Source organism: Octopus bimaculoides, chromosome 8 (assembly GCF_046866305.1).
Source record: "Octopus bimaculoides isolate indiv1 chromosome 8, ASM4686630v1, whole genome shotgun sequence".
In the NCBI taxonomy this organism is placed as follows: domain Eukaryota; kingdom Metazoa; phylum Mollusca; class Cephalopoda; order Octopoda; family Octopodidae; genus Octopus; species Octopus bimaculoides.
In genome coordinates, this window is record NC_142935.1 from 8,925,185 (window position 1) to 8,933,889 (window position 8,705).

Genomic DNA, 8,705 nt, shown 5'->3' on the forward strand with positions numbered 1-8,705 from the left:
GAACTTGATTGTATTTGTACATACCTGCGCTTTACCGACCTCACCTTCAACAAAAAGCATCAACCTCTTTGCTAACCTTGAACAAAACACTACAACCACTAAAGCTACGAATTGAAAATTATCAACGACATCTCCTAAGTTCGCGTCATTCCTCCGTTGTGATATCACGCCCCGAATCCCAGAACTAGGAATTGTCCCGTTCTGCTGCCAATTGCAGTAGATGTCTGCCAAGTGCCAAGAAATAAGTGAAGAAATCATAGAAGCATTAAACTCATAAGTTTTGCCATCCAAATCAAGCAACCCAGGTATCGTATATCTATTTATTGCCATCCTTATTTCAGTTGATGTTATCAGCTTTTCGCTGCACTCTGCAACTTTTGCCAAGATTTGCGGCTTGCCATCGAGAGAGGGACTAAAGTCTATTACCGTCTCCTTCTCAGCACAATCTCAGAACAGTTAATGCCGCCGGAAAGCCAAATACATCTGCTTGTGAGCGAGTATCATACACCCGTCCAGATTCGACAAAAACAGGATCGTAGTTTGTTGCTTTCAGTGCCACGTCGCATCGCTACGAACAGACTCCATGGAACAGCTTTCATCGAGTCCATTCCTTAGCTCTGACAACGCAAACTTCGTCTTACCCACTGAATAAATGACTTCGCCCTTTAGCCTTTACACCGGCCACATCCGGCCCAAATATTTTATCTGCTTTGTGCTCAAACTGGTCAGATCCAGCATCTCACTCCTATACTACAATCTCGTTCTAAAAAACATCGTCGAAAATAGAAATGCAAAGATCCTATGGGATTTTATGATTCAGTGCGACCATGAGATTTAAGATAGGAAGCCGGACATAGTCTTGATTAAGAAAGAAAACAAACGATACTGAATCATAGACATAGTATGCCCAGCTGACAACAAGGTATGCGATAAGGAAGAAAGAAAAGTCGAGAGATATGACAGGTTAGCTTGGGAAGTTAAGCAGTTGTGGTCGATGAAAAAGGTAGCAGTAGTACCAATAAATGTCGGGGCCCTGGAAACAGTGAGCAACAATCTCGAGAAGTACGTGGAATAAATAGGGGCTGCAATAAGGGTGGAGCACTTGCAGAAAACAGCACTGCTTGGAACCGCTCGAATACTCCGGAAGGTACTCGAAAAATAAGAGGTGTTACCTTAGTTCACTGGTAGTGAACAGCTGACACTGTAGTACAGCTCTAGCGTTAGAAGCTGTGCAAAAGCAACAACAACAACAACAACAACAACAATAATAATAATAATAATAATAATAATAATAATAATAATAATAATAATAATAATAATAATAAGCGTAAATTACTTCTTTATATTCTTCCCGGTTCCACAACGACTACAAAATCAAAAATGTAAAAGAATTAAATGGAACCGGGAAGAATATAAAGAAGTAATTTACGCTTATTATTATCGATTCTCTGGGACTTCCCCGTACATACCGACAAGACTATAAAAGCTAATAAACCGGATATTATTATAAAAGATCAGACAAAGAAGACATGAGTATTCCTTCTGATCATAATATAGCGGCGAAAGAATTTGACAAGATCAGTAAATATAAAGACTTGCTAATAGAAATTGAAAAAATGTGGCACCTCAAGGCGACTACTATACCAGTGATTGTAGGATCTCTAGGAATGATAAAAAAAGGTACTGAAACCTATTTGAAAATGATACCAGGCTTACCATTCCTACAGGAAGTGCAAAAATTCGTGCTAACTGGAACGACTCATGTACTGAGAAGAGCATTATCGCTGTGAAAACAACATCCATTCATGAATTTTTTTTTTTTTCTTAAATATATGTTTTACCTGTGAATTTGCGTGTGTAAACTGGGAATGCATACAACGAGTTTCTCTGCCCTAGGTGTACGGAAAATACTCGGCGAGAAATGGAAGAAAATTTGAAGAAAGAAGGAAAAAGACAACATAATAATAATAATAATAATAATAATAATAATAGTCGTAAGTCCGCTACGCATGCAAGACTCGAGGAGCCACAACAAAAACTATGATAAAGAGAAAATAATACCAATAATAATAATTAGAAGAAGAAGAAGAAGAAGAAGAAGAAGAAGAAGAAGAAGAAGAGAAGAAGAAGAAGAAGAAGAAGAAGAAGAAGAAGAAGAAGAAATTGGCATAGTGGCTAAAGTAAAGAAAGAGAGCTGAATGGATCAGGAGTAACGAGGGGTGGAGAGGTGGAAACACAAGTGGGTCTGGGGTACTTGAGTTGTGAAGGTACGTGACTACTAGCATAAGAGAGATCATTACTGTAGCGATAGAAAAAACAGAACGAGAGAGAAGAGAGAGGAGAGAGAGAGAAGAGAGAGGAGAGAGAGAGACAGAGACCAAGAGAGACACAGAAACAGTGGGTGACAGAAAGAGAGAGAGAGAGACAGAGATAGACAAATGACAGAGAGAAACAGAGAGAGAGAGAGAGAGAGAGAGAGAGAGAGAGAGAGAGAGAGAGAGATTCTTCCTTAATCCCGTTATTTTCCTTTCCACGTCTTTGCACAGCCTCCATTTTTCTTCGCCGATTATCTAACTAATCTCATGTACACATCTCACCAATCTGTTTTACAAATCCAGATGTTTTTTTATTTAAATTTTTATGACCAATGTCTGTTCAATTATCCCGTATCATATTTATCTACGTGTATGTTCATATATTAGATATTTCGACGCATTATTATAATAATAATAATAATAATAATAATAATAATAATAATAATAATAATAATAATAATAATAATTATTATTATTATTATTATTATTATTATTATATTATTATTATTATTATTATTATTATTATTATTAAGGCGGCGCGCTGGTAGAATTGTTAGCATACCAGTCAAATTGCTTAGCTGCATTTCATCTGTTTTTTCGTTCTGAGTTCAAATTCCGCCTAGGTCGACTTTGCCTTTCATCCTTTCGGGGTCGATAAATTAAGTACCAGTTGCGTACTGGGTCGATGTTATCGACTAGTCCCCTCGCCCAAATTTCAGGCCTTGTGCCTATAGTAGAAAGGATTATGATTATTATCATTACTACTACTACTACTACTACTACCAGTATTATTATTATTACTTTACAAAAATCCCTCTGGTTATTGAAGATCCCTTTCTCCCCACTTCTGGCCCCTCTGTTACGTCTGACTAATACATCTCTTCATTATCTTCATACTCCCACCACCACCATCACTACTCTCCCCCATAAACGTCACCACCATCAACGCGACTACTATCTACGCCTTTATTTGCTTTAAATGTTTAAATTCCTTCATTTTATTTTGTCCGTTGATCCTTTCTTTAAATTAATTGTTTATTTTTCTCCTGCTTTGCATTTTCCTTCAATTATTAATATTTTAAAATATTTTCTCTTAATGTGCTTTCTCCCCCTCCCCCCCCTTCTCCCCCCTTCTCCCCCTCACCCCCCCTCTCTCTCTCTCTCTCTCCTCTCTCTCTCTCTCTCTCTCTCTCTCTCTCTCTCTCTCTCTCTCTCTCTCGGTGCTGCCTTTTTTTCCTTTATCTCTTCATCTCTCCTTTTTTTCCTCCGCTCTTACATTTTCGTCTTTTCAACTTGACTTTCACATTTTCACTACACACTCTCTCTCTATCTGTCTCTCTGCCTATCTATTACTTTTTCTCTGTCTCTCCACGCACCTCTCTTCATCTCTTTCTCTTCTTTTATCTTTCCTCTGAATGTGTGTGTGTGTGTATGTGTGTGTATGTGTGTGTGTTTCGCAGCTTCGTTTTTTATCTCTTCCTATCTACCTTTCTCTTAGTGGCATTTTTCTCTTTTCAACTAACTTTCGAAATTTCTCTCTCTCTTTCTCTCACTCTCTCTCTTTCTCTCTCTCACTCTCTCTCTCTCTCTCTCACTCTCTCTCTCTCTTACACTCTCTCACTTACTCTCTCGCTTTTACTCTGTATCTTCATTCATTTCTCTGTCAAGCTCTGTCTCTCTCTTTGACTGCCTCTCTCTGCCTTTCTTTTTCTCTCTCTCACTCTCCCACACTCTCTCTCTCTCTCTCTCTCTCTCTCCGTCCATGTCAGTCGCTTTCTCTGTCTTCTCTCTCTGTCTTCTCTCTCGCTGTCTGTCTCCCTGTCAGGCTCCCTGTCCCTCTGTCAATCTCTCTCTCTGTCAGTCTCTTTCTCTTCACCTCTCTCTCCTTCGACTGCTACCTCTTACTACTTCCCCTTTCAAATTCCTACATAGCGACGTAACTTCTACTTCTGCTGTTCCTCTTCGTCAAATGTTAAATCTGATTTCTTGCTCACATTTCGTTAAGTTAGCATTAATAAGTCAACGTTTAACATTCTCCCTCGCCATCACCACCGCCACCTTCGCACTTCCTGCAATCCCCTCTTATTATCTCCTCTGCTATCGGTTTACCCTCTTCACAGCCTCCTCAGCATCCACTTATGTCTTGCCTATCCTATCTATTTGCATCTGTTTAATTTCATCAGCCCTTCCTCTTCCCCTCACTTCTTCCCTTTATCTCTCATCGCATCTTTTCCTTCAACATTCCTCTCACTTCTTCTCTTTGCCCCTCTAACACTTTCTTTCCCATCCCCCCTCTCTCTCTCTTATTTCTTCTCACTATCTCTCTCTTATTTCTTCTCACTATCTCTCCCCCCCCCTCTCTCTCTCTCTCTCTTTCTCTCTCTCTCTCTCTCTCTCTCTCTCTCTCTCTCTGTACATTGTTTTAACTCTGGGTAACGTCTTCTTACATTCCGCGTTAATTTCCTCGTATAACACAATCACGTGGTCGTATGTTCAAAAACACGCACGCACGCACACACACACACACACACACACACACACACATATATATATATTTATATATATGCATATATATATATATTTGCATATGTACACACACACACACACATATATATATATATAATATGTATACATAAATATAAGTATACATGTATGCAATTATGTATATATACATATGTATGTATGTATGTATGTATATGCATATATGTTTGTATGTGTGCGTGAGTACGTGTGTATATATATATACATATACGTACTGGTGTATGTGTGTGTATGAATGTATATATGTCCCTCTCTCTCTCTCTCTCTCTCTCTCTCTCTATATATATATATATATATATATATATATATATATATATATATATATGCACACATCCAACTTACTATATGTATGTGAGCACACACACACGTACACACACACACGTACACACACACACGTACACACACACACGTACACACACATTCAAACAATACAGCAACGCACCATTTCCATTTCTCTTGTATTCTTTCTTACCTTAAAAGCCTATTGACAAGAAGAGAACAGAAAGAACGCAATTCTTTACCATGTCCACTTGCAGAGAGTTCTTCACGTAACTCTATCTTATTGTAGCAGAAACTCGACACAAACTTACCATTCTCACTGAATCTCAAGAAAACAAACAAACAAGCAAACAAACAAAAAAAACAAACACGACGTAGAAAATATAAGAAAAACACTTCATTATTATCAGGTTATTTATCATGCAACTTGGTCAGTCGATATTGTTGTTGTTGTTGTTGTTGCTGTCGTTGTTGTTGTTGTTGTCGTTGTCGATGTTGTTGTTGTTGTCGTTGTCGATGTTGTTGTTGTTTGGCTAGATGGATGATGAACTTATCTCTAGATACGTCAACGAGTGGAAAAACCCGAAGCATGCAAAAAACGTTAGCGCAAGCACGCACAGAAACTTTTGTGCGTATGTGTATAAGATATTGATTATGTGTGTGTGTGTGTGTGTGTGTGTGTGTGTGTGTGTGTGTATGCATGTATGTATATGTATGTATGGGAATGTACGTGATGAGTGTGATGCGATTATGTGTGTGGAATATGAGTGTGTACCTGTATGCGTTCATCTATGAAAATACTTGTGTATCTATGTGGATAGCCTGAAGTATCTTTTTAATAACTAGACTTTTATCTGTCTATTTATCTCTCTGTTTGACTATCTATCTATTTATCGCTCTGTTTATTTATCTACCTGTTGGTCTTTTTTTCTCCCTGCCTCTATACACAGGCACGTATGTACATACACACACATACGAACGCACATATGCATGCACATATACATACATATTTATGTATTTATTCTTTATTCTCATCTTCACGTTTCTTTTCTTTATGAATTACATGCATACAGCGTCACTCTGACAGCCATGAAATATATGTGTGTTTGTGTGTGTGTGTGAGAGAGTGTTTATCTGGCTGTGTGCGCATACATATATATTTGTGTGTGTGTGTGTGTGCGTGCGTGTGTGTGTGTGTGTGTGTGTGTGTGTGTGTGTGTGTATGTGTATAGATACACACACATATGTTGATTCAGTTATGTATATATTCATATACACATATCACGGTATCACCGCATCGCCCAGGCTATCAGATATTATAGATCGTTGGTCAGAATGTACTTCTTCACATTGCTTTAGCCTTCACATATATTTGCATACACACACACACACACACACACACACACACACACACACACACATACACACACACACACAAAACACATAGTTTACTGTTACGTTACGGTAAGATCAACAAAGAAAGTTATTCCATCCTGTGAGAGATGAATATCATTTAATGTACACAGTATTAAAACAAAAGCTGCTAATAGTTTCTTGTCATTAAGACACGTGGCTAGGCAAGTTTTTATAACATGCCTTGTGTCTCCAAACAATCTCCGGGCTCTGAGCACAAGGTTTGCTCTTTTTTTGAAAATCAGGACGCTGGTACATGAGAAACTACGAGAAAAAAAATGAGAAGACCGATGCAAAAAGTGGAATGAGAAGCGAAAGGGTGAATAAAAACGGAAAAAGAAAGGAAAAGAAAATTAGAGTTACGTCCCCTTTGACCATGGAAATCGTAATTAAACTACATGTTGTAGAATGATTCAACGGAGAGGGGTTCAAAGTCTGCGAGACAGCTGCTCAACTTGGAAAGGGTGGTATCTCCAAGGTCACCAAAAGAAGTTTGTTGCTATGCTTGCATTTTCAATCTGGAATTAATTAGTATAATTGCATATAGTGTGAAGTTGGTTTTCAAACCTCATACGTGGCTAGCAAATTTAGTGACTTTACTTTTAACGACGAGCCGGAAAGAGGATGTGGTTTGCATAACGTCTTTTAAAATTGCCTTCGCATAAACCGATGTAATTTTTCTTTACAGTTACATTATCTCGAAGCGTAGTCGTTTCTTCTGCCTCATAGACAACAAAGTGTGTAATACATGCCTGAAAGCTTCAGAGTCTCGTTAGATCGGATTTTCAGTTGAATGGCTGTAATGTATCTTATCTTCAAAGCTGCTGTTTACTAGGGTATTGTTGTAGCAGGGGCTACTTTATCAAACATTTCTTTTGAAGAGGAGAAATTAGATACACTTTAACTGATGTTAACTATCATGTTTTTAAATATTATAGTAGGTGGGGCGACATCAGTATTTGTGTATATAAGAGAGTTTCACCTTTGGTTTATGGTAGGGTTTATAAGAGCGGGGAGTTTAGGTCTGGGGCTGCCTCTATTATTTGATAATAAAATTGTTTCATTTTGACTACTTTCACACTTCCAAAATTCCCTTCTAGTCAAATTTCCTAACAAGTATAAAATGAAAGTGTATGAGAGAACACACGCAAATCTCACATAAAATGGCGACGTTGCTGACAGAAAAATTATGCACTTATATGTCAAATGTCACATAGCAACCTGATGCGTTTATGGAATATAACGATGTCTAAGAGAGATCTATGACATATATGTGAGAGAGAGAGAGAGAGAGAGAGAGATAGAGAGAAAGAGAGATTGTGTGTGTATGTGTGTATGCGTGTATATACATATATCAATTTTATAATGTGAAATTATTCATTAAATCGTACGATATTGCGCATTTGTTGAATCTCCTGTGTTATCTTTTAAGATTGTCTTCCGGGATCAACTAAATTTCCGTTCGGTACACATACACACACATAAAGGCATACATATATGTAAAAATATACCTATATATATATATATATATATATATATATATATATATATATATATATATATATATATATATATATATATATATGCATGCATGTATGTATGAATGTATGTATGTATGTATGTATGTATGTATGCATGCATGCATGTATGTATGTTATGTATATATATATATAGATACATATGCGTGGTGTAACTATATATATATACTCTTTACTCGTTACTCTTTTACCTGTTTCAATATTTTCTGAGTGAATTTGGTAGATGGAGGCTGTGTGGAAGCCCATCATGTGTGTATGTGTGTGTGTGTATGTGAGTGTGCGTGTGTGTGTGTGTGTGTGTGTGTGTGTGTGTGTGTGTGTGTGTGTATGCTTGTGTCCTTGTGTCTGTGTTTGTCTCATTCCAACCGGTGTTGGTCTGCTTACGTCCCCATAACATAGCTGATAAAAGAAAGTGCAGGGAACACTAAAACCCTTCAAAGCCGTGCTCCAGCATGGCTGCAGTGAAATGACTGAAACAAATAAAAGATAAAAGATTTCAAAAGCGCCATCTTTTTTGCCGAACATTTTTGTCTGTAGATAAAAGGGAAGAAAAGGGAATCTATTGAAGAAATATTCCAATATTCAATGTCTTCCATTGAGCAGCTCGAGTTTGAAAGAC